The 27355-nt window shown below is 39.6% G+C and overlaps 2 pseudogenes; one reads left to right on the top strand and one right to left on the bottom strand.

The window, feature by feature from the left end:
* The window catches only part of LOC133067904 (pregnancy-associated glycoprotein 1-like), a 100325-nt pseudogene that overhangs the window by 15319 nt on the left and 57651 nt on the right, over positions 1-27355 (top strand).
* On the bottom strand, positions 16486-16582 carry LOC133041130 (U6 spliceosomal RNA; annotated as a pseudogene).

Genomic DNA, 27355 nt, shown 5'->3' on the forward strand with positions numbered 1-27355 from the left:
TACATGACCACTGGATAAACCATAGCCTTGACCAGGCAGACCTTTGTTGGCAAAGTAATGTCTCTGCTTTTTAATATGCTATTTAGGTTGGTCATAACTTTCCTTCCATTGAGTAAGCATCTTTTAATTTCATGGCTGCAATCACCATCTACAGTGATTTTGGAGCCCCCAAAAATAAAGCCTGACACTGTTTCCACTGTCTCCCCACCTATTTTCCATGAGTTGGTGGGACCAGATGCCATGCTCTTAGTTTTCTGAGTGTTAATCTTTAAACCAACTTTTCACTCTCCTCTTTCACTTTCATCAAAAGGATTTTTAGTTCCTCTTCACTTTTTGCTATAAGGGTGGTGTCATGTGCATATCTGAGGTTATTGATTTTTCTCCCTGCAATCTTAATTCCAGCTTGTGCTTCTTCCAGCCCAGTGTTTCTCATGATGTACTCTGCATATAAGTTAAATAAGCAGGGTTACAATATACAGCCTTGACATACTCCTTTTCCTATGGGGAACCAGTCTGTGGTTGCATGTCCAGTTCTAACTGCTGCTTCCTGACCTGCATACAGATATCTCAAGGGGCAGGTCAGGTGGTCTGGTATTTCCATCTCTTGAAGAATTTTCTACAATTTATTGTGATCCACACAGTCAAAGGTTTTGGCCTAGTCAATAAAGCAGTAATACATGTTTTTCTTGAACTTTCTTACCTTTTTGATGATCCAGCAGAGGTTGGCAATTTGATCTCTGGTTCCTCTGCCTTTTCTAAAACCAGCATGAACATCTGGAAGTTCACGTTCACGTATTGCTGAAGCCTGGCTTGGCCTTTAAACTATGGCAAATTAGCAGACATAGAACAGGAGGAGAAGGAAGCTTCTGGTAAATTCCTTGATAGACTGAGAGAAGCCTTTCGCAGATTCACTGAGATGGATCCCAAAAGTGAAGAGGGACAAATGATCTTAAAGGATAGACTGCTCACTCAGTCGGCTCCAGATACCCACTTTAAGCTATTGAAATGGGTGTATGGACCAAATCAGTCTTTGCATACTCTGTTACAACTGGCTCAGACAGTCTATTATGGTAGGGAAAATGAGGAAATGAAAGAAAAGTAGAAAAGGACAAGGGAACAGGTGGAAGCTCTCGCATTGGCTATGAAAACCGTTCTTAAACAGCCTGAGAAACATGCACAGAGGGACCTAGGTGAAAAGGGATGGGCTTGCTATTACTGTGGAAAGGAGGGGTACCTCAAGCGAGATTGCCTTCAGGCATCCAAGCCGCCCCCGGCTCCATGTCGTGTCCGCAAGGGACCACACTGGAAGAGACGGCCCCCAGAGGTGTAGGTTTCAGGGGTCAGACTCTCAAGACAATCAGGACTGAATGTGCCCATAGGTCCCCACACAAACTCCCTTTCTAATTACACCTGAGGAACCCCGGGCATTAATAACTGTGGCGGGGGGGCCAATCCATCGATTTCCTCTTAGATACTGGGGCAACTTACTCCATGCTTACTGAAGCCCCTGGCCCACTTTCTTCCAGATCTGCTTCCATAATGGGACTGTCTGGACGAACGAAAAGGTATTACTTCAGGTTTTTTTTGTAAGTTGTGAGTTACTCTGTGCTATTTTCACACGTGTTTCTGATTGTGCCAGAGTCTCCCTCACCCCTTTTGGGGAGGGATATATTGAGCAAGGTCCATACCTCTGTTTTCATGAATATAGAGCCTTCCCTTTCTCTCCCTTGGTTGAACAAAATGTAAATCCTAGAGTATGGGCTGATAGAAAATCTGTTGGTTGAGCACAAAATACTATTCCTGTAGATGTCAAGCTCAAAGACCCACACTTATTTCCACATAAGAAGCAGTATCCACTGAAACCTGACGTTAAGGAAGGGTTAAAATCCATCATTGAGCATTTAAAGGAGCAGGGACTATTAATCCCCTGTAAGAGTCAATGCAATACTCCTATTTTGGGTATAAAGAAATCAAATGGTAAATGGAGACTAGTGCAAGATTTACAAAGAATAAATGAGGCTGTAGTTCCTTTAAACCCTGTGCTACCTAATCTTTACATGCCTGAAATGCCTGAACAAGCCAAATATTTCTCAGTAATTGATTTGCAAGATGACTTCTATTAGTGCCTTTAGCAGAGGAAAGTCAATTTATATTTGACTTTGAGGACCCTACACAGCCAGCTTCTCAGTTAATCTAGATAGTTTTCCCCAGGGATTTCATGACAGTCCTCACTTATTTGGAGAAAGTTAGTCACAGCATCTACAAAACTTTAATAGCTCCAAAGCGGTGGTATTACAATATGTAGATGATATTTTGCTCTGTGCTGAGACAGAAGAAGCTTGTTCACGAGCCTCCAAAGACTTCTTAAACTTTCTGGCAGGATGCAGTAACAAGGCATCAAGAGAAAAAGCTCAGCTTTGTCAACAATCTGTTAGACATCTGGGTCTACTCATATCAGAAGGGACTAGGGCCATAGCAACTGAGAGAATTAAACCTATACTAAATCATCCCCTACCTATGAATTTAAGAGAATTGAAAGGTTTTGGAAATCACTGGCTACTGTCACATTTGGATTCTGGCTAATGGGGAACCTGCCAAGCCTTTATATAAACGTATAGCTGAAACTCAGCAGGCCCAAACTGACAAACTGGTTTGGTCTCAAGATACTCAGAAGGCTTTTAAGGTTTTTTAGATTGCCCTCCTCCAAGCTCCTGCTCTGAGCTTGCCCACAGGGTCAGAATTTAATTTGTTTGTCACTGAAAGAAAAGATGTGGCATTGGGAGTTTTGATACAACCCCGAGGGCCTCACCAGCAAACTACTGATTATCTAAGCAGAGAATTAGATGAAATTTCACGTGGGTGGCCGTACTGTATAAGAGTAATTGGGGTAGAGTCTTTATTAGCACCTGAAGCTTTAAAAATAATTAATGGACAAAAACTTACTGTATTGACTTCTCATGATGTGAGTGGAATCTTAAATTCTAAGGTTAATATTTGGATGACAGATAGTAGGCTTCTTAAATATCAGTCATTATTGTTAGAAGGACTAAGCTTAAAGTTTGTGGAAATTTAAATCCTGCCACTTTCCTTCCTGAGAAGGAAAATGAAACACTTGATCACGATTGTTCCCAATTCCTAACTTTAAACCATGCAGCTTGGGAGGATCTAATGGATACCCATTAGACAATCTTGATATGGAAATGTTTACTGATGGCGGTTCTTTTGTTCTGGATGGAGAGTGTAAAGCAGGTTATGCCTTGGTGACTGCTGAACAGGTTTTAGAAGCAAAATCTCTTTCTCAGGGAACCAGTGCTCAGTTATCAGAGTTTGTGGCTCTGAACCAAGCTCTAGAGTTAAACAAAGGGCAGCAGGTAAATATGTACACTGATTTAAGTATGCATATTTGATTTTACAGGCTCATGCTGCTATATGGAAAGAAACAGTTTAAAACAGCAACAAAAGAAAGTATTAAACATTTCAGAGAGATCAAGATACTTTTAACTGCTATATGTTGTCCTAAAGAAGTAGCTGTTGTGCATTGCAAAGGACACAACAGGGATGGGAGTAAAGTAGCTGAAGGTAATCAGCTGGCTGACTGTCAAGCCAGAAAAGTGGTACTTTATGAAACCCCCTCACTGCAGACACCTTTGATCTGGACAGGTCCTGTGGAACAGGAAAAACCACAATATACTGAGGAAGAATTAGAAAGATATGAGAAAAGAGGAGCAAATATTACTGACAAAGGATGGTTACAGTCTGAGGATGGACGTTTAATAATTCCTGAAAGTGCTCAATGGAAAATTCTTAAGGGTTTACACCAGAGTTTTCATTTAGGTGCCGAGAGTACTTACCAGATGGCTTCTCGTTTGTTTGAAGGTAAAAATGTAATGAAAACTTTGAAGAACCTTATCAAAAAGGTGTAAGGTATATCAGAAAAATTACCCAAAGACTGAAAAGCTAGCAAAATCTGGATTACCATGACGTGGAAAGAATTCTGCAGAGGACTGGTAAATTGATTGTACTCATATGCCAAAAGCTAATGGATATTCTTGCTTACAAGTTTGGGTGGATACTTTTACTGGATGGATTGAGGCTTTTCCATGTCGTAGTGAACAAGCCAAGGAGATTATAAAGATTTTAATCCTTGAAATTATCCTCAGGTTTGGACTGCCACAGAGCCTTCAGAGTGACAATGGCTCCGCCTTTAAAGCTGCTGTAACTCAGGGGATGTCTAAAGATCTGGGAAAAGAATATCACTTACTCTGTTCCTGGAGACTCTGATCCTCAGGAAAGGTTGAAAAAGGTAATGACATTATAAAAAGATATCTGCACTTAATTTCTCTTTCTCTTTTCTCATTGTTAGTGTATAGAAATGCAAGAGATTTCTGTGTGTTAATTTTATATCCTGAAACTTTACTATATTCATTGATTAGCTCTAGTAATTTTCTGGTAGAGTCTTTAGGGTTTTCTATGTAGAGGATCATGTCATCTGCAAACAGCGAGCGTTTCACTTCTTCTTTTCCTATCTGGATTCATTTTACTTCTTTTTCTGCTCTGATTGCTGTGGCCAAAACTTCCAAAAGTATCTTGAATAGTAGTGGTGGGAGTGGGCACCTTTGTCTTGTTCCTGATTTCAGGGGAAATGCTTTCAATTTTTCACCATTGAGGGTAATGCTTGCTGTGGGTTTGTCATATATAGCTTTTATTATGTTCCTTCTATTCCTGCTTTCTGGAGAGTTTTAATCATAAATGGCTGTTGAATTTTGTCAAAGGTTTTTTCGGCATGTATTGAGATAATCATATGGTTTTTATTTTTCAATTTGTTAATGTAGTGTATTACATTGATTGATTTGTGGATATTAAAGAATCCTTGCATTCCTGGGATAAAGCCCACTTGGTCATGATGTATGATTTTTTTAATATTTTGCTGGATTTTGTTTGCTAGAATTTTGTTAAGGATTTTTGCATCTATGTTCATCAGTCATATTGGCCTGTAGTTTTCTTTTTTTGTGACATCTTTCTCTTAAAGTCATAGGTAGGGGATGATTTAGTATAGGTATAATTCTCTCCGGGCCTATGGCCCTAGTCTCTTCTGATATGATTAAGCCCAGATATCTAACAGAATGTTGACAAAGCTGAGCCTTCTTTCTTGATGCCTTGTAACCGCAGCCTGCCAGAAAGTTTTAAGAAGCCTTCTGAGGCTCATGAACAAGCTTCCTCTGTCTCAGCACAGAGCAAAATGTAATCTACATATTGTAACACCACTGCTTTGGGGTTAAGAAGTTTTGTAGATCCCATGACAAACTTTCTCCAAATAAGTGAGGACTGTCACGAAATCCCTGGGGCAAAACTATCCAGGTTAACTGAGAAGCTGACTGTGTAGGGTCCTTAAAGATGAATAAAAATTGACTTTCCTCTGCCAAAGGCCCTGAATAGAAGGCACTTTTTAAATCAATTACTGAGAAATATTTGGCTTGTTCACTAATTTCAGACAATAGCATGTAAGATAAGGCACCACAGGGTGTAAAGGAACTACAGCCTCATTTATTCTTTGTAAATCTTGAACTAGTCTCCATTTACTGTTTGATTTCTTTATACCCAAAATAGGAGTGTTGCATCGACTGTTACAGGGAATTAATAGTCCCTGCTCATTTAAATTCTCAATGATGGGTTTTAACCTTTCCTTAATCTCAGGTTTCAGTGGATACTGCTTCTTATGTGGAAATAAGTGTGGGTCTTTGATGTTGACAACTACAGGAATAGCATTTTGTGCATGACCCACAGATTTTCCATGAGCCCATACTCTAGGATTTACATTTTGTTCAATTCAAGAGAGAGAAAGGGAAGGCTCCAAATTCATGAAAACAGAGGCATGGGCCTTACTCAGTATACCCCTCTGCAAAAGGAGTGAGGGAGACTCTGGCACAATCAGAAACACATGTGAAAATAGCACAGAGTAACTCACAACTTACGAAAAAATACTGAAGTAATACCTCTTCGCTCATCCAGACAGTCCCATTTCGGAAGCATATCAAGAAGAAAGTGGGCCAGGGGCTTCAGTAAGCATGGAGTAAGTTGCCGCAGTATCTAAAAGGAAATCGACAGATTGGCCCCCACACAGTTATTAATGTCCAGGGTTCCTCAGGGGTAATTAGGAAAGGAGCTTGTGTGGGGACCTGCGAGAACATTCAGTCCTGATTGTCTTGAGAGTCTGACACTTGAAGCCTATGCCTCTGGGGGCCATCTCTTCCAGTGTCGTCCCTTGTGGACAGGACATGGAGCCATGGGTGGCTTGGATGCCTGAGAGCAATCTCGCTTGAGGTGCCCCTCCTTTCCACAATAATAGAAAGCCCATTCTTTTCACCTAGGTCCCTCTGTGCACTTTTCTCAGGCTGTTTAAGAATGGTTTTCATAGCCATTGCGAGAGCTACTGCCTGTTCTCTTGTCCTTTTCTGACTTTCTTTTGTTTCCTTATTTTCTGTACCATAATAGACTGTCTGAGCCAGTTGGAACAGAGTATGTAAAGTCTGACTTGGTCCATAGGCACGTTTTAATAGCTTACAGCGGATATCTGGAGCCAACTGAGTGAGAAATCTATCCTTTAAGATCACTTGTCCCTCTTCACTTTCAGGATCAATCTTAGTGAATATGTGAAGGGCTTCTCTCAGTCTATCAAGGAATTTACCAGGAGCTTCCTTCTCCTCCTGTTCTATGTCTGCTAATTTGACATAGTTTAAAGGCCAAGCCAGGCTTCAGCAATACGTGAACCGAGAACGTCAAGATGTTCAAGCTGGTTTTAGAAAAGGCAGAGGAACTAGAGATCAAATTGCCAACATCCACTGGATCATTGAAAAAGCAAGAAAGTTCCAGAAAAACATGTATTTCTGCTTTACTGACTACGGCAAAGCCTTTGACTCTGTGGATCACAATAAGCTGTGGAAAATACTTCAAGAGATGGGAATACCAGACCACCTAACCTGCCTCTTGAGAAACCTGTATGCAGGTCAGGGAGCAACAGTTAGAACTGGACATGGAAAAACAGACTGCTTACCAACAGAAAAAGGAGTATGTCAAGGCTGTATATTGTCACCCTGCTTATTTAACTTATATGCAGAGTACATCACAAGAAACGCTGGGCTGGAAGAAGCACAAACTGGAATCAAGATTGCTGGGAGGAATACCAATAACCTCAGATATGCAGATGACACCACTCTTATGGTAGAAAGTGAACAGGAACTAAAAAGCCTCTGATGAAAGTGAAAGAGGAGACTGAAAAAGTTGGCTTAAAGCTTAACATTCAGAAACTAAGATCATGGCATTTGGTTCAATCACCTCATGGGAAATAGATGGGGAGACAGTGGCTACAGTGTCAGACTTTATTTTTTGGGGCTCCAAAATCACTGCAGATGGTGATTGTAGCCATGAAATTAAAAGACGCTTAGTCCTTAGAAGGAAATTTATGACCAACCTAGATAGCATATTAAAAAGCAGAGACATTACTTCGCCAAGAAAGGTCTGTCTGGTCAAGGTTATATTTTTCCAGTGGTCATATATGGATGTGAGAGTTGGAGTGTGAAGAAAGCTGAGCACCAAAAAATTGATGCTTTTGAACTATGGTGTTGGAGAAGACTTGAGAGTCCATTGGACTGCAAGGAGATCCCACCAGTCCATCCTAAAGGAGATCACTCCTGGATTTTGATTGGAAGGACTGATGCTGAAGCTGAAACTCCAGTACTTTGGCCACCTCATGAGTAGAGTTGACTCATTGGAATGGGCCCTGATGCTGGGAGGGCTTGGGGGCAGGAGGAGAAGTGGAGCACAGAGGATGAGATGGCTGGATGGCATCACCAACTCGATGGACATGAGTTTGAGTAAACTCCAGAGGTTGCTGGTGGACAGGGAGGCCTGGTGTGCTATGATTCATGGGGTCACAAAGAGTCTGAGTCACTGAACTGAACTGTACTGAACTGAAAGGCTTAGCACATGCCTGCCTGAGTCCTTCAAGAACACATCTGACAAAATGAATGACCCCATCTTACTTTAGCTGTGTTGTAGTCCCAGTCTGGTTCTGTAGTTGTGACTGCCTGATTTCCAGTTCAGAGGGCATTTATCCCATCCTCCCTCTTCACTACTTATTCAATACCAAACCATTCATCTCCATAAGCAACCACTTTCCCCCAAACTCGAGTCTTTGAGTTGGGAGTCAGCCTTTGTCCCAAGACATACATCACATCCTTCCAAGTAAGGTCATAATGCAGAGTAACACCTTTAAAAAATACATTTTTCTGGGTCCTCTAAATAGTCTCCAAGATCCTCCTTGATTTTTTGTAGTTCTTGATAAGAAAAAGGCTTATTAACTCTCATAGACTGATTATTTCTCCTGGTTGGTGCTTCATGAAGAACAACAGCTTGTGTGCCTGTTCCTCAGTCTCTCTGGCTGCTCTGTGCATATGATCCAAGGGATAGATTGGAGAAACCTGCTTTTCCTTATCTCTTTGTCTCCTGTCCTCCATCTCATCTAGCAAAGTAGGAGGACAGGAGGGAGCTGAAGGTTTCACACCCAAATCTATACCCTTAGGACCTAAGTCTGGCATATTTCACAGAGAGATAAAGGGCAGCACATATGCTACTTCTACCCATTTCCCTTGTTTTCTACAGAACTGGTGTAATTTTCTTTCTTTTTTGTTTTTTAGAACTGGTGTAATTTTCAAACAGTATTTTACTTAAGAGACCCTCCATCTGGCCACGATTTGCTGTCCTCCAATGGATACTGTGGCCATGCAATATCACAGAGGAAGACCAGGTGTGTCTTCTTTAAGCCTTGGGGATCAAATCTATCCCAGTTTTTCAGGTTACAGTTCAAAGTAGTGAGGCTGGAATTCTAAGCTCCCGTCTGTAAGAGAGAGAGGAAAAAAAAGTGACCAGCACCCTCTTTCCACTGGAGGCATCCCTGCCTGCTCTAGAAGGGGGTATAGACAGAATTTACACTGAAGCTTTTCTTTCCTGGTCAGACTTAGTCGGTCCCTTACCGACACAGGCGACCTACCCCTCCCTCCGAGTACTACCACTGAGATGGGGTAGAAATGCACCAGGGGTAGACTTGATGGTATCCCTGAATGACGTGCAGCTCCTCACCATTAAAACTTTGCTTGCCTCTGATGCCACCCAGCGTGCAATCAGAGTAAGCTTCCAGAATGCCTCCCAGGCTTAACTGCTGGGGGAAACATTCTCGTCACCTGAGTGCTTGGGCATGACCCTGAATAAATTCCTGACCACAATATGACCAATAAAAACATAAAACTGAGATGTTCCTTCCAAGCCTTACCACACCAATATAAGAGACTCCTAAGCATCACCACACCAGTCTAAGAGTCTCCTCTGGTCCATTCAGAGCCAGCATTACCAAAGTGGGTGGGGGGGAATCCCCTGTAGTTACTATCTGAGTAATCTTTAACCTCAGAGATGCTCTTGAAGCTAGAGTTCCATCTAGCTTCCAAACTTTCCATGTGTAGCAAGGCTAGGCGTTTCCTGACTACCAATCCAAGTTTGGGACTGAAGTCATCATGCACAGTAATAGCATAGATCACAAGCCCCTTGACAGTCTATGATCCAACAGATTAGGTTATTACTTCTAATTCCAAGGAGTTCTGAAATGGTCAAAGACACCAACAAGTTTGACCGAAAAGGAGAGTTCAGTCCACACGCTTTGCCCATTTCAGGTGTGTCCCCCAAACAAGCCATGGGTGTCTCTTGGCATTGGCAGGTCAGTTTAAACCCCCAACAGGTATCTGCCATAAGCCATGTGAGGTCACCATGGAACCGCAGGGCAGGGCTCCACACGTGCTTTGTGCAGGGTGTGTCATTCATTCACACAAGCATACCATAGAGTTGGTAAAGTAGAGCAGAAAATGTGTTCGCTAGGAGAACAAGGAACTAGAGCTCCAAGCATCCTTACCTTGTCCTGAAGAATCCCCCCAAGATGAAAGGCTGTTGCTGAACCATGCAAAGATGCCGGGATTCGTGGCCTCCAGAGTAGAAGAATTCAATCCGGGGCCCAAGACGAGGCTTGATCGCTCAGAGCTTTTGTGTAATAAAGTTTTATTAAAATATAAAGGAGATAGAGAAAGCTAATGACATAGGTATCAGAAGGGAGCAGAAATAGCACCTCCTTGTTAGTGTTAGCCATGGAGTTATATGCTCTCTAATTAGTTATTACAGTGAATCAAAATAATGTCTGGAGGTTGTAAAGACCTCAATAGACCTACTCTCATAAATTACACCTTAAGGTAACAGGATTAACCGGAAAGTTTTTTTTTTTTTTTTTTCCAGAGACTGTCCTCAAGCAGGATATATTATCATTATATGATCCTAAGGAATGTAGAGGGACAAAAAAAGCTTATCCTTTCTTTCTCCATGATTATTCCAGACACCTCTCTCCTTGGGAACCCCTGGACTTCTTATCAATCTGCCTAGGAATTGACTCTCTCAACAATATACATCCTTACATACTCCTTTACTGATTTGGAACCAGTCTGTTGATCCATGTTCAGTTCTAACTGTTGTTTCTTGACTTGCATGCAGATTTCTCAGAAAGTAGGTAAGATGGTTTGGTATTCCAATCTATGTAAGTTGTCCACAGTTTGTTGTTATCCACAGTCAAAGTCTTTTGCATGGTCAATAAAGCAAAAGTAGGTGTATTTCTGGAATTCTCTTGATTTTTTTATGATCCAGTGGATGTTGACAAATGATCCCTGGTTCCTCTGCTTTTTCTAAATCCAGCTAGAACATATAGAATTTCACAGTTGATGTACTGTTGAACACTTGCTTGGAGAAATTACTTTGGTAGCATATGAGATGAGTGCAACTGTGTGGTAGTTGAACATTCTTTGAAATCGCCTTTCTTTGGGATTGCAATCAAAACGACCTTTCCAGTCCTGTGGCCACTGCTGAGTTTTCCAAATTTGATGGCATATTGAGAGCAGCACTTTAATAGCATCATGTCTTTTTTTTTTTTTTAAACTAATGTATTTTTTTTTTCATTTATTTTTATTAGTTGGAGGCTAATTAGTTTACACTATTGTAGTGGTTTTTGTCATATATTGACATGAATCAGCCATGGATTTACATGTATTCCCCATCCCGATCTCCCCTCACACCTCCCTATCTACCCGATCCCTCTGGGTCTTCCCAGTACACCAGGCCTGAGCACTTGTCTCATGCATCCTGCCTGGGCTGGTGATCTGTTTCACTATAGATAATATACATGTTCCGATGCTATTCTCTCGAAACATCCCACCCTCGCCTTCTCCCACAGAGTCCAAAAGTCTGTTCTGTACATCTGTGTCTCTTTTTCTGTTTTGCACATAGGGTTATTGTTACCATCTTTCTAAATTCCATATCTATGCATTAGTATCCTGTATTGGTCTTTATCTTTCTGGCATACTTCGCTCTGTATAATGGGCTCCAGTTTCATCCATCTCCTTAGAACTGATTCAAATGAATTCTTTTTAATGGCTGAGTAATATTCCATGGTGTATATGTACCACAGCTTCCTTATCCATTCTTCTGCTTATGGGCATCTAGGTTGCTTCCATGTCCTGATTATTATAAATAGTGCTGTGATGAAATTGGGGTGCACGTGTCTCTTTCAGATCTGGTGTCCTAAGTGTGTATGCCCAGAAGTGGCATTGCAGGGTCATATGGCAGTTCTTTTCCAGTTTTTAAGAAATCTCCACAATGTTCTCCATAGCGGCTGTACTAGTTTGCATTCCCACCAACAGTGTAAGAGGGCTCTCTTTTCTCCACACCCCCTCCAACATTTATTGCTTGTAGACTTTTGGATAGCAGCTATCCTGACTGGCGTATAATGTTACTTCATTGTGGTTTTGATTTGCATTTCCCTGATAATGAGTGATGTTGAGCATCTTTTCATGTGTTTGTTAGCCATCTGTATGTCTTTTTTGGAGAAATGTCTGTTTAGTTCTTTGGCCCATTTTTTGATTGGGTCATTTATTTTTTCTGGAATTGGGCTGCAGGAGTTGCTTGTATATTTTTGAGATTAACCCATTGTCTGTTGCTTCACTTGCTGTTATTTTCTTCCAATCTGAGGGCTGTCTTTTTGCCTTACTTATAGTTTCCTTTGTTGTGCAAAAGCTTCTAAGTTTCATTATGTCCCATTTGTTTATGTTTGCTTTTATTTCCAATATTCTTGGAGGAGGGTCATAGAGGATCCTGCTGTAATTTATGTCGGAGAGGGTTTTGCCTATGTTCTCCTCTAGGAGTTTTATAGTTTCTGGTCTTACATTTAGATCTTTAATCCATTTAGGGTTTATTTTTGTGTATGGTGTTAGAAGGTGTTCTAGTTTCATTCTTTTGCAAATGGTTGACCAGCTTCCGAGCACCACTTGTTAAAGAGGTTGTCTTTTTTCCATTGTATATCCTTGCCTACTTTGTCAAAGATAAGGTGTCCATAGGTTCGTGGATTTATCTCTGGGCTTTCTATTGTGTTCCATTGATCTACATTTCTGTCTTTGTGCCAGTACCATATTGTCTTGGTGGCTGTGGCTTTGTAGTATAGTCTGAAGTCAGGCAGGTTGATTCCTCCAGTTCCATTCTTCTTTCTCAAGATTACTTTGGCTATTCGAGGTTTTTTGTATTTCCATACAAATTGAGAAATTATTTGTTCTAATTCTGTGAAAAATGCCATTGGTAGCTTAATAGGGATTGCATTGAATCTATAGATTGCTTTGGGTAGAATAGCCATTTTGACAACATTGATTCTTCCAATCCATGAACACGGTATGTTTCCCCATCTGTTTGTGTCCTCTTTAATTTCTTTCATAAGTGTTTTATAGTTTTCTATGTATAGGTCTTTTGTTTCTTTAGGTAGATATATGCCTAAGTATTTTATTCTTTTTTGTTGCAATGGTGAATGGTATTGCTTCCTTAATTTCTCTTTCTGTTTTCTCTTTGTTAGTGTATAGGAATGCAAGGGACTTCTGTGTGTTTATTTTATATCCTGCAACTTTACTATATTCGTTGATTAGCTCTATTAATTTCTGGTAGAGTCTTTAGGGTTTTCTATGTAGAGGATCATGTCATCTGCAAACAGTGAGAGTTTCACTTCTTCTTTTCCTATCTGGATTCCTTTTACTTCTTTTTCTGCTCTGATTGCTGTGGCCAACTCTTCTAAAGCTATGTTGAATAGTAGTGGTGAGAGTGGGCACCCGTGTCTTGTTCCTGATTTCAAGGGCAATGCTATCAATTTTTCACCATTGAGGGTAATGCTTGCTATGGGTTTGTCATATGTAGCTTTTAATATGTTGAGGTATGTTCCTTCTATTCCTGCTTTCTGGAGAGTTTTAATCATAATTGGGTGTTTAATTTTGTAAAAGACTTTTTCTGCATCTATTGGGATAATCATATGGTTTTTATCTTTCAATTTGTTAATGTGGTGTATTACATTGATTGATTTGTGGATATTAAAGAATCCTTGCATTCCTGGGATAAAGCCCACTTGGTCATAGTGTATGATTTTTTTAATATGTTGTTGAATTCTGTTTGCTAGAATTTTGTTAAGGATTTTTGCATCTATGTTCATCAGTGATATTGGCCTTTGGTTTTCTTTTTCTTTTCTTTTCTTTTTTTTTTTTTTTTTTGACATCTTTGTCTGGTTTTGGAATTAGGGTGATGGTGGCCTCATACAATGAGTTTGGAAGTTTGCCTTCTTCTGCAGTTTTCTGGAAGAGTTTGAGTAAGATAGGTGTTAGCTCTTCTCTAAATTTTTGGTAGAATTCAGCTGTGAAGCCATCTGGTCCTGGGCTTTTGTTTGCTGGAAGATTTCTGATTACAGTTTCGATTTCCTTGCTTGTGATGGGTCTGTTAAGATCTTCTCTCTCTTCCTGGTTCAGTTTTGGAAAGTTATACTTTTCTAAGAATTTGCCCATTTCTTCCAAGTTGTCCATTTTATTGGCATAGAGATGCTGGTAGTAATCTCTTATGATCCTTTGTATTTCAGTGTTGTCTGTTGTGATCTCTCCATTTTCATTTCTAATTTTGTTGATTTGGTTCTTCTCCCTTTGTTTCTTGATGAGTCTTGCTAACGGTTTGTGAATTTTGTTTCTCTTTTAAAAAAACCAACTTTTAGCTTTGTTGATTTTTGCTATGGTCACTTTCGTTTCTTTTGTAATTATTTCTGCCCTAATTTTTAACATTTCTTTCCTTCTACTAACCCTGGGTTTCTTCATTTCTTCCTTCTCTAGTTGCTTTAGGTGTAGAGTGAGGTTGTTTATTTGACTTTTTTCTTGCGTCTTAAGATAAGCCTTTAATACTATGAACCTTCCCTTTAGCACTGCTTTTACAGTGCCCCATAGGTTTTGGGTTGTTGTGTTTTCATTTTCATTCGTTTCTATGCATAGTTTGATTTCTTTTTTGATTTCTTCTATGATTTGTGGGTTACTCAGAAGCGTGTTATTTAGCCTCCATATGTTTGAATTTTTAACAATTTTTTCCTGTAATTTAGACCTAATCTTACTGCACTGTGGTCAGAAAAGATGAGTTGAATGATTTCAATTTTTTGAATTAACAAGGCTAGATTTATGGCCCAGGATGTCATCTATTCTGGAGAAGGTTCTGTGTGCATTTGAGAAAAAGTTGAAATTGATTGTTTTGGGGTGAAATGTCCTATAGATATCAATTAGGTCTAGCTGGTCCATTGTGTCTTTTAAAGTTTGTGTTTCCTTTTTAATTTTCTTTTCAGTTGATCTATCCATAGTTGTTAGTGGGGTATTAAAGTCTCCCACTATTATCGTGTTACTATTAATTTCCCCTTTCATACTTGTTAGCATTTGCCTTACATATTGTGGTGCTCCTATGTTGGGTGCAGATATATTTATAATTGTTATATCTTCTTCTTGGATTGATCCTTTGATCATTATGTAGTGTCCTTCTTTGTCTCTCTTCACAGCCTTTATTTGAAAGTCTATTCTATCTGATATGAGTATTGCAACTCCTGCTTTCTCTTGGTCTCCGTTTGCGTGAAATATTTTTTTCCAGCCCTTCACTTTTAGTCTGTATGTGTCTCTTGTTTTGAGGTGGGTCTCTTGTAGACAGCATATATAGGGGTCTTGTTTTTGTATCCATTCACCCAGTCTTTGTCTTTTGGTTGGGGCATTCAACCCACTTACATTTAAGGTAATTATTGATAGGTGTGGTCCCGTTGCCATTTACTTTGTTGTTTTGGGTTCACGTTTATACAACCTTTCTGCATTTCCTGTCTAGAGAAGATCCTTTAGCATTTGTTGAAGAGCTGGTTTGGTGGTGCTGAATTCTCTCAGCTTTTGCTTGTCTGTAAAGCTTTTGAATTCTCCTTCATATCTGAATGAGATCCTTGCTGGGTACAGTAATCTAGGTTGTAGGTTATTCTCTTTCATTACTTGAAGTATGTCCTGCCATTCCCTTCTGGCCTGGAGGGTTTCTATTGATAGATCAGCTGTTATCCTTATGGGAATCCCTTTGTGTGTTCTTTGTTGTTTCTCCCTTGCTGCTTTTAATATTTGTTCTTTGTGTTTGATCTTTGTTAATTTGATTAATATGTGTCTTGGGGTGTTTCGCCTTGGGTTTATCCTGTTTGGGACTCTCTGGGTTTCTTGGACTCGGGTGGCTATTTCCTTCCCCATTTTAGGGAAGTTTTCAGCTATTATCTCCTCGAGTATTTTCTCATGGCCTTTCGTTTTGTCTTCTTCTTCTGGGAATCCTATGATTCGAAAGTTGAGGCATTTCACATTGTCCCAGAGTTCCCTGAGGTTGTCCTCATTTCTTTTTATTCTTTTTTCTTTTTTCCTTTGTGCTTCATTTATTTCCACCATTTTATCTTCTACCTCACTTATCCTATCTTCTGCCTCCGTTATTCTACTCTTGGTTCCCTCCAGAGTGTTTTTGATCTCATTTATTGCATTATTCATTTTTAACTGACTCTTTTTTATTTCTTCTAGGTCTTTATTAAACATTTCTTGCATCTTCTCAATCTTTGTCTCCAGGCTATTTATCTGTAACTCCATTTTGTTTTCAAGATTTCGGATCATTTTCATTATCATTATTCTAAATTCTTTTTCAGGTAGATTCCCTATCTCCTCCTCTTTTGTTTGACTTGGTGGGCATTTTTCATGTTCCTTTACCTGTTGGGTATTTCTCTGCCTTTTCATCTTGTTTAGATTGCTGTGTCTGGAGTGGGCTTTCTGTATTCTGGAGGTCTGTGGTTCCTTTTTATTGTGCAGGTTTCACCCAGTGGGTGGGGTTGGACGATTGTCTTGTCAAGGTTTCCTGGTTAGGGAAGCTTACTTTGGTGTTCTGGTGCATGGAACTGAACTTCTTCTCTCTGGAGTTAAATGGAGTGCCCAGTAATTAGTTTTGAGATGGGTCTATGTGTTTGGTGTGACTTTGGGCAGCCTCTAAGTTGACGCTCAGGGCTATGTTCCTGTGTTGCTGGAGAATTTGAGAACTTGCGTGTCATCCTTGCGCAGGGACCATGCTAATCTTCTCTGTATCTTTCCAATTTTCGTATATGTGCTGCTGAAGCGAGCACAACAGCGTCATTTCTTAGGATTTCAAATAGCTCACCTGCAATTCCATCACCTCCACTAGCTTTGCTCATAGTTATGCTTCTGAAGGCCCCCCTTGACTTCACATTACAGGGTGTCTTGCCCTAGGTGAGTGATCACACCATCGTGGTTATCTGGGTCGTTAATATCTTTTTTTTTTTTTTTTTGTATAGTTCTTCTATATATTCTCTCAACCTCTTCTTATATATTCTGCTTCTGCTTGATCCATGCCATTTCTGGCTTTCATTGTGCCCAACTTGCATGAAATTTTCCTTCCCTGCCTCTCATTTTCTTGAGCAGATCTCTGATCTTTCTCATTCTATTGTTTTCCTCTATTTATTTGTACTAATCACTTAGAAAGTCTTTTTTAAATAGTCTTCTTTCAATTCTTTGGAACTCTACCTTCACATGGGTATGTCTTTCTTTTCTAGTTTGACTTTTGCTTCTCTTCTTTCTTAAGTTATTTTTAACTTCTCCTCAGACAACCATTTTGCCTTTTTGCATTTCATTTTCTTGCAGATGGCTTTGATGTGGTATGTAGAGATCATAAAACAAAGATAATTGCATCCAGTTCCATTACTTCATAGCACATACATGCAAAAACAATGAAAACAGTGACAAACTTTATTTTCTTTGGATCCAAAATCACTGCAGACAGCGACTGCTGCTGTGAAAGGAAAGGCACTGGCTCCTCAGAGGAAAAAAAAAAACATGAAAAACCTTGACAGCATACTAAAAAGCAGAGATTCTCCTTTACCACTAAACATCTGCATAGTCAAAGCTATGGCTTTTTCCAGAAGTCATGGGTGGATGTGAGAGTTGGACCATAAAGAAAGCTGAGTACCAAAGAACTGATGCTTTTGAACTGTGGTGTTGGACAAGACTCTTGGGAGTCCCTTGAACTGCAAGGAGATCCAACCAGTCCCTCCTAAAGGAAATCAGTCTTGACTGTTCTTTGGAAGGACTGATGCTGACGCTGAAACTCCAATACTTTGGCCACCTGATGGGAAGAACTGACTCATTAGAAAAGACCCTGATGGTGGGAAAGATTAAAGGAAGGAGGCAAAGGGGAAGACAGAAGACAAAACTGTTGGGTGGCTTCACCGACTTGATGAACATGAGTTTGAGCAAGCTGTGGGAGTTGGTGATGGACAGGGAACTCTGGCATGCTGCACCCCATGATATAGGAAAGAGTTGGACATGACTGAGAGGCTGAACTGAACTGATGTACAGAGGACAATCAGGGAGCAGGCAGAAGTCTTTGGGGAAGGAGGAAGGAACAATTCCTGGATAGTTGACAATGATGGATCGGCAGACAGTTTCAAGCTAGAGAAGCTGTAGGGAAGCAATTCTATGCCAGATGGAGAGAATGGTAAGAGAAAGGCAGGGCGGCAGTGCTGGAATTTCCTAGAAGACAAGATCCATGTTCTATTAAACTTTATCAATGCTCAATTTTGTTATATGATTGAAAACATGAGTTTTGTTTTGAAAGTGATAGAGCAATATTCATTGGAAGGACTGATGCTGAAGATGAAGCCCCAACACTTCCACCATCTGATGTGAATAGCCAGATCATTGGAAGAGACCCTGATGCTGGGAAAGATTGTAGGCAGAAGGAAAGGGACCAAAAGTATGAGATGGTGAGATGGCATCACCGACTCAATGGACATGAGTTTGAGGAAACTACACAAAATAGTAAAAGACAGGGAAGCCTGTTCTGTTGCCATACATGTAATCACAAAGAGTCAGGCATGACATAGTAACTGAATAATACCAATGAAAACAGAGTGTCCAGTGAAGCCTGTGTCCCTGGTGGGAGTGGAGAAAGATTTAGGTGGAAGGGGAGGCTTCTGATTCTCTGGTGCAGGTCCTTGAATCCAAGGCAAGGAGCACAAGATATTGAATGTGTTATGAAGCATTGTTTTCTCAAAAAAAAAAAAAAATCTTCAAGAGTAAGCACTTTGGCTGAGTTTGTTCTATAGATTTTACTGAGGGATGTGGAAGGAAAGTGGATTAGGCTGAGCCTGCAAAAACCAGGTGACCAGCTGCTGGAGGGCAAGGAATGTGGTAAACATTCTGTACTAGATGGAAAACGAATGCAGAAAATGTGTCCCTTCTGGAGTGTACATGCCAACGTATCCCTTTGTTGCAGCAGATCACTTCAGTGGTGTTTTGGGGCAAGCAAGAAATGCACAATGGATGGTTTGCTTTGGTCAATTCCTGTGGGTAGTTAGGTGACTCAGAGTCTGGTTACTTCACTGCATGGTTGGAATCGTGCTTGGGGAAAAAAACTAGATGAGGTCCACGCATATTTCGTCATTAAACAGCAAGCACAGGAAGGTTTTTTAAGGCAACTTTAGGTCATTTCAACATGAGTGGCCAAATGGGGACAGTTTCATTTAACAGGAAGATATTGGACTGTACAGGTTGACACAGTTGTTGCTATGACAAGTAGCCATAACAGCTACTTGTTGCTATGCTGGAGATGTGGGAAACTGACAAGAGACCAAAAGCCTTACAACTCTCTGTGCAGTGCAATTTCAGGCTAAAAGTCATTGGCAAGGAAAGGCTGACAGGTAAGGCTGGGAAGGGAGTAATCTGAGCCAGTAATCATTAGCTCTTGTTGGAGCCCAGAAAACAGAAGCATCGGCTCAGTCAGAGATCTGTGTCATGGTTCAGAAATAGAGATCATTTGGGTTGAATCTATATTTAGCCTTGGGGATGGCAGCCATAACCTCTAAACAGAAGATTCCCTTCTCTCCAGGTGGGAGGTTAATTCATATTTGTTCCAGACTCAGGAACCCAAAAAGCCCTATCAGTTCTCAGCAGGCACACATGAAATCTAGAAGGTGGAATTATCATCATGGTGCACAATTTTCCAGATGAGACAACTGAGGTTAAGGGATTTGATCAAGTTCACACACCTATACATGTGAATCGCCAAGCAAAAACCCAGTGCAACAGCCCTCGATTTGCGTGTTTTTTTTTTTTTTTTCTTCCACACCCACTGGGAGTGGTGGGTGGTGATCTGGCACCAATGCTTGGGCAGAAGCAAGCAATATTCAGGCTTAAATTGAAGAAAGTAAGGAAAACCACTAGAATATTCAGCCATGACCCGAATCAAACCCCTTATGATTATATAGTGGAGATGAAAAATAGATTCAAGGGATTAGGTCTGGTAGTCTGAAGAACTATGGATTGAGGTTTGTAACATTGCACAGCAGGTGGTCACCAAAACCATCCCCAAGAAAAACAAATATGAGAAGGAAAAGTGGTTGCCTGAGGAGGTCTTAAAAACAGCTGAGAAAATAAGAGAAGTGAAAGACAATGGAGAAAGGGAAAGATATGCCCAATGGAATGCAGACCTCCAGAGTAAAGCAAGGAGAGATAAGAAAGTATTCGTAAGTGAACAGCACATGAATTAGAGGAAAATAATAGAATTGTAAAGAGTATAGAAGTCTTCATGAAAATTGTAGCTACCAGAGGAACACTTCATGGAAACATGGGCACAATAAAGGACAGCAAAGTCAAAGACCTACTAGAAGAAGATGAGATTAAGAGGAGGTGGCAAGAATGTCGAGATGAACTGTACAAAAATGGTCAAAAATTTGGGATAGGGATGATGCTTGGGTCACTCTTGTAAAGCCAGATATACTGGAGAATGAAGTCAAGTGGGCCTTAGGAAGCATCACTACAAACAAAGCTAGTGGAGGTGATGGAATTAAACCTGAGCTGTTTAAGACATCCTAAGGAATGAGGCTATAAAACTTCTGCATCCAATATGTCAGCAATTTCGAGCACTCAATAGTGACCACTGTGCAGGAAAAGATCAGTTTTCAGCCAATCCAAAAGAAAGGCAATTTCAAAGAATGTTGAACCTAGCATGTGATTGTGCTCATCTCATTTGCTAGCAAGGTAATGCTCGAAATCCTTCAAGCTAAGCTTCAACAGTACATGCACTGAGAACTTCCAGATGTACAAACTAGTTTGAGGAACCAGAGAGCAAATTGCCAACATCCATTGGATCATAGAGAAAACAAGGGAATTCCAGAAAAAACATTTCCGTCTGCTTTACTGACTATGCTAAAGCCTTTCATTGTGTGGACCACAACACACTGTTGAAAATTCTTTTGGAAATGGGAGTACCAGATCACCTTACCTGTCTCCAGAAAAGTCTGTATGTAGATCTAAACGTGGCAGTTAGAATCAGACACAGAATAACTGAAAGATTTAAAATTGGGAATGGAGTGTAAAAATGTGTACATTTTAACTCTCGTTATTTAACTTTTATGTAGGATACATCATTTGATATGCTGGACTACATAAATCCCAATCTGGGATCAAGATTGCTGGGAGAAGTATTAACATCCACAGATATGAAGATGACACCTCCCTAATGGCAGAAAGCAAAGAACTAAAGAGCCCCTTGATGAGGAGAGGAGATGCAAAAATTGACTTAAAACCCAACATTCAAAACAGTATTAAAAAAAATACTCAACATTCATGGCATCCAGGACCACCACTGCAAGGCATATAGATGACAGAAAAGTGGAAACAGTGACAGATTTTATTTTCTTGGGCTCCAAAATCACCCTGGACCTTGACTGCAACCACAAAATTAAAACACACTTGCTCCTTGTAAAGAAGAAAGGCTATGAACAACCTGGATGGTGTATTTTGTGTATTTGGTGTATTTCCTCCCTCCACCTCCTCTTCTCAATCCAATTCTGTGAATCTCTGTGCGTGTTATGGGCTATGGAGAACACTTAGGGAAGAGAGTACTGCATAGATCTGTGTCTCTCCTCTTGAGTCCCCCTTTTTCTCTTCCTGTTCATCTCTATCTCCCTCCTCCCTCTCCTCTTCTTCATGTAACTCTGTGAACCTCTCTGGGTGTCCCTCACTGTGGAGAATCTTTTCACCATTAACCTAGAAGTTTTATAATCAGTGCTGTATAGTTGGAGAAGTCTTGAGGCTACTGGAAGAATAAGATGGAAAGCCAGAGGCAGGAGACTTAAGCCCAAAACCTGAGAATACCAGAGAACTCCTGACTACAGGGAACATTAAGTAATAAGAGATCATCCAAAAGTCTCCATACCTACACTGAAACCAACCACAATCCAAGACCCAATAATTCCAGAGCAAGACATACCACACAAATTATCCAGCAATGCGGGAACATAGCACTGAGAGTCAACATACAGGCTGCCCAAAGTCACACCAAACACATAGACCCATCTCAAAACTCACTACTGGACACTCCGTTGCACTCCAGAGAGGAGAAATTCAGTTCCATGCACCAGAACACCAATACAGGTTTCCCTAGCCAGGAAACCTGGACAAGCCAGTCGTCCAACCCCACCAAATAGGAGAAAGTTCTACAATAAAAATGAACCACAGACCACCAGCATACTGAAAGGCCACTAATAACACAGCAATCTAAATGAGAAGAAAAGGCAGAGAAATATCCAGCAGGTAAAGGAACATGAAAAATGCCCACCAAGTCAAACAAAAGAGGAGGAGATAGGGAATCTACATGAAAAAGAATTTAGAATAATGATAATAAAAATGATCCAAAACCTTGAAAAAAAATGGAATTACAGATAAATAGCCTGGAGGCAAAGATTGAGAAGATGCAAGAAATGTTTAACAAGGACCTAGAAGAAATAAGAGTCAATTAAAAATGAATAATGCAATAAATGAGATCAAAAACACTCTGGAGGGAACCAAGAGTAGAATAACGGAGGCAGAAGATAGGATAAGTGAGGTAGAAGATAAAATGGTGGAAATAAATGAAGCACAAAGGAAAAAAGAAAAAAGAATAAAAAGAAATGAGGACAACCTCAGGGAACTCTGGGACAATGTGAAATGTCCAACATTCGAATCATAGGAGTCCCAGAAGAAGAAGACAAAACGAAAGGCCATGAGAAAATACTCGAGGAGATAATAGCTGAAAACTTCCCTAAAATGGGGAAGGAAATAGCCACCCAAGTCCAAGAAACGCAGGGAGTCCCAAACAGGATAAACCCAAGGCGAAACACCCCAAGACACATATTAATCAAATTAACAAAGATCAAACACAAAGAACAAATATTAAAAGCAGCAAGGGAGAAACAACAAAGAACACACAAAGGGATTCCCATAAGGATAACAGCTGATCTATCAATAGAAACCCTCCAGGCCAGAAGGGAATGGCAGGACATACTTCAAGTAATGAAAGAGAATAACCTACAACCTAGATTACTGTACCCAGCAAGGATCTCATTCAGATATGAAGGAGAATTCAAAAGCTTTACAGACAAGCAAAAGCTGAGAGAATTCAGCACCACCAAACCAGCTCTTCAACAAATGCTAAAGGATCTTCTCTAGACAGGAAATGCAGAAAGGTTGTATAAACGTGAACCCAAAACAACAAAGTAAATGGCAACGGGACCACACCTATCAATAACTACCTTAAATGTAAATGGGTTGAATGCCCCAACCAAAAGACAAAGACTGGATGAATGGATACAAAAACAAGACCCCTATATATGCTGTCTACAAGAGACCCACCTCAAAACAAGAGACACATACAGACTAAAAGTGAAGGGCTGGAAAAAAATATTTCACGCAAACGGAGACCAAAAGAAAGCAGGAGTTGCAATACTCATATCAGATAGAATAGACTTTCAAATAAAGACTGTGAAGAGAGACAAAGAAGGATACTACATAATGATCAAAGGATCAATCCAAGAAGAAGATATAACAATTATAATATATCTGTACCCAACATAGGAGCACCACAATATGTAAGGCAAATGCTAACAAGTATGAAAGGGGAAATTAACAATAACACAGTAATTGTGGGAGACTTTAATACCCCACTCATAACTATGGATAGATCAACTATAAAGAAAATTAACAGGGAAGCAAAAACTTTAAAAAACACAATGGACCAGCTAGACCTCATTGATATCTATAGGACATTTCACCCAAAAACAATCAATTTCAACTTTTTCTCAAGTGCACACAGAACCTTCTCCAGAATAGATCACATCCTATGCCATAAATCTAGCCTTGGTTAATTCAAAAAAATTGAAATCATTGCAGTTATCTTTTGTGACCAAAATGCAATAAGACTAGATCTCAATTGCAGGAAAAAAAAAAAAAAAAAACAAACACTATTAAAAATTTAAACATATGGAGGCTAAATAACACGCTTCTGAATAACCCACAAATCATAGAAGAAATCAAAAAAGAAATCAAACTATGCATAGAAACGAATGAAAATGAAAACACAACAACCCAAAACCTATGGGGCACTGTAAAAGCAGTGCTAAAGGGAAGGTTCATAGTATTAAAGGCTTATCTTAAGACGCAAGAAAAAAGTCAAATAAACAACCTCACTCTACACCTAAAGCAACTAGAGAAGGAAGAAATGAAGAAACCCAGGGTTAGTAGAAGGAAAGAAATGTTAAAAATTAGGGCAGAAATAATTACAAAAGAAACGAAAGTGACCATAGCAAAAATCAACAAAGCTAAAAGTTGGGTTTTTTTTAAAAGAGAAACAAAATTCACAAACCGTTAGCAAGACTCATCAAGAAACAAAGGGAGAAGAACCAAATCAACAAAATTAGAAATGAAAATGGAGAGATCACAACAGACAACACTGAAATACAAAGGATCATAAGAGATTACTACCAGCATCTCTATGCCAATAAAATGGACAACTTGGAAGAAATGGGCAAATTCTTAGAAAAGTATAACTTTCCAAAACTGAACCAGGAAGAAAGAGAAGATCTTAACAGACCCATCACAAGCAAGGAAATCGAAACTGTAATCAGAAATCTTCCAGCAAACAAAAGCCCAGGACCAGATGGCTTCACAGCTGAATTCTACCAAAAATTTAGAGAAGAGCTAACACCTATCTTACTCAAACTCTTCCAGAAAACTGCAGAAGAAGGCAAACTTCCAAACTCATTGTATGAGGCCACCATCACCCTAATTCCAAAACCAGACAAAGATGTCAAAAAAAAAAAAAAGAAAAGAAAAAGAAAACCAAAGGCCAATATCACTGATGAACATAGATGCAAAAATCCTTAACAAAATTCTAGCAAACAGAATCCAACAACATATTAAAAAGATCATACACCATGACCAAGTGGGCTTTATCCCAGGAATGCAAGGATTCTTTAATATCCACAAATCAATCAATGTAATACACCACATTAAGAAATTGAAAGATGAAAACCGTATGATTATCTCAATAGATGAAGAAAAAGCCTTTGACAAAATTCATCCCTCATTTATGATAAAAACTCTCCAGAAAGCAAAAATAGAATGAACATACCTCAACATGATAAAAGCTATATATGTCAAACCCGCAGCAAACATTATCCACAATGGTGAAAAATTGAAAACATTTCCCCTAAAATCAGGAATAAGACAAGGGTGTCCACTCTCACCACTACTATTCAACATAGTTTTGGAAGTGTTGGCCACAGCAATCAGAGCAGAAAAAGAAGTAAAAGGAATCCAGATAGGAAAAGAAGAATTGAAAATCTCAGTGTTTGCAGATCACATGACCCTCTATATAGAAAACCCTAAAGACTCTACCAGAAAATTACTAGAGCTAATCAATTAATATAGTAAATTTGTAGGATATAAAATTAACACACAAAAATCCCTTGCCTTCCTATACACTAACAAGGAGAAAACAGAAAGAGAAATTAAGGAAACAATGCCATTCACCATTGCAACAAAAACAATAAAATACTTAGGCATATATCTACATAAATAAACAAAAGTCCTATACATAGAAAACTATAAAACACTGATGAAAGTAATCAAAGAGGACACAAATAGATGGAGAAATGTACCATGTTCATGGATTGAAAGAATTAATATTGTGAAAATGATTATACTACCCAAAGCAATCTATAGATTCAATACAATGTCTATCAATCTACCAACGGTATTCCTCACAGAACTAGAACAAATAATTTCACAATTTGTATGGAAATACAAAAAACCTCGAAGAGCCAAAGCAATCATGAGAAAGAAGAATGGAACTGGAGGAACTGCCTGACTTCAGGCTCTACTGCAAAGCCACAGTCATCAAGACAGTATGGTACTGGCACAAAGACAGAAATATAGATCAATGGAACAGCATAGAAAGCCCAGAGATAAATCCACATACCTATGTACACCTTATCTTGGACAAAGGAGGCAAGAATATCCAATGGAAAAAAGACAACCTCTTTAACAAGTGGTGCTGGGAGAAGTGGTCAGCCACTGTAAGAGAATGCCACTAGAACGCTTTCTAACACCATACACGGAAATAAACTCAAAAAGGGTTAAATATATAATTGTAAGACCAGGAACTATAAAACTCCTAGAGGAGAACATAGGGAAAGCAGTCTCTGACATAAATCACAGCAGGGTCCTCTATGATCCACCTCCCAGAATATTGGAAATAAATGCAAAAGTAAACAAATGGCACCTAATGAAACAGAAAAGCTTTGCACAGCAAAGCAAACTATAAGCAAGGTGAAAAGACAGCCTTCAGAATGGGAGAAAATAATAGCAAATGAAGAAACAGACAAAGGATTAATCTCAAAAATATACAAGCACCTCCTGTAGCTCAATTCCAGAAAAATAAATGACCCAATCAAAAAATGGGCCAAAGATCTAAGCAGACATTTCTAAAAAAGAAGACATACAGATGGCTAACAAACACATGAAAAGATGCTCAACATCACTCATTATCAGGGAAATGCAAATCAAAACCACAATGAGGTACCATTACACGCCAGTCAGGATGGCTGCTATCCAAATGTCTAAAAGCAATAAATGATGGAAAGGGTGTGGAGAAAAGGGAACCCTCTTACACTGTTGGTGGGAATGCAAACTCATACTGCTATGGAGAACAGTGTGGAGATTTCTTTAAAAAAACGAATTAGAACTGCCATATGACCTAGCAATCCCACTTCTGGGCATATACACCCGAGGAAACCAGATCTGAAAGAGACATGTACACCCCAGTGTTCATTGCAGCACTGTTTATAATAACCAGGACATGGAAGCAACCTAGATGCCCATCAGCAGACGAATGGATAAGGAAGCTGTGGTACATATACACCATGGAATATTACTCAGCCATTAAAATGAATTCATTTGAATCAGTTCTAATGAGATGGAGTCCATTATACAGAGTGAAGTATGCCAGAAAAATAACGACCAATACAGTATACTAACGCATAGATATGGAATTTAGAAAGATGGTAATGATAACCCTATATGCAAAGCAGAAAAATAGACACAGATGTACAGAACAGACTTTTGGACTCTGTGGGAGAAGGTAAGGGTGGGATGTTTTGAGAGAACAGCATCAGAACAAGTATATTATCAAGGGTGAAACAGATCACCAGCCCAGGTTGGATGCATGAGACAAGTGCTCGGGCCTGGTGCACTGGGAAGACCCAAAGGAATCGGTTGGAGAGGGAGGTGGGAGTGGGGATCGGGATGGCTACTAATAAAATAAGTGAAGAAAAAAAAGAAAAAAACTAAAAATAAGGCTACTGCATCATCCAGCATTCTGACTCTTAGAAATATATCCAGAGAAAGCCATAATTTGAAAAGGTACACGAACCCCAATGTTCATTGCAGCACTATTTACACTAGCTAGGACATGGAAGCAACCTAAATGTTTATCAGTGGAGGAATTTATAAAGATGTGGTACAGAAGATATATAAAGAAGATATATACAGTGAAATGTGTG

Source organism: Dama dama, chromosome 2, assembly GCF_033118175.1.
Source record: "Dama dama isolate Ldn47 chromosome 2, ASM3311817v1, whole genome shotgun sequence".
In the NCBI taxonomy this organism is placed as follows: domain Eukaryota; kingdom Metazoa; phylum Chordata; class Mammalia; order Artiodactyla; family Cervidae; genus Dama; species Dama dama.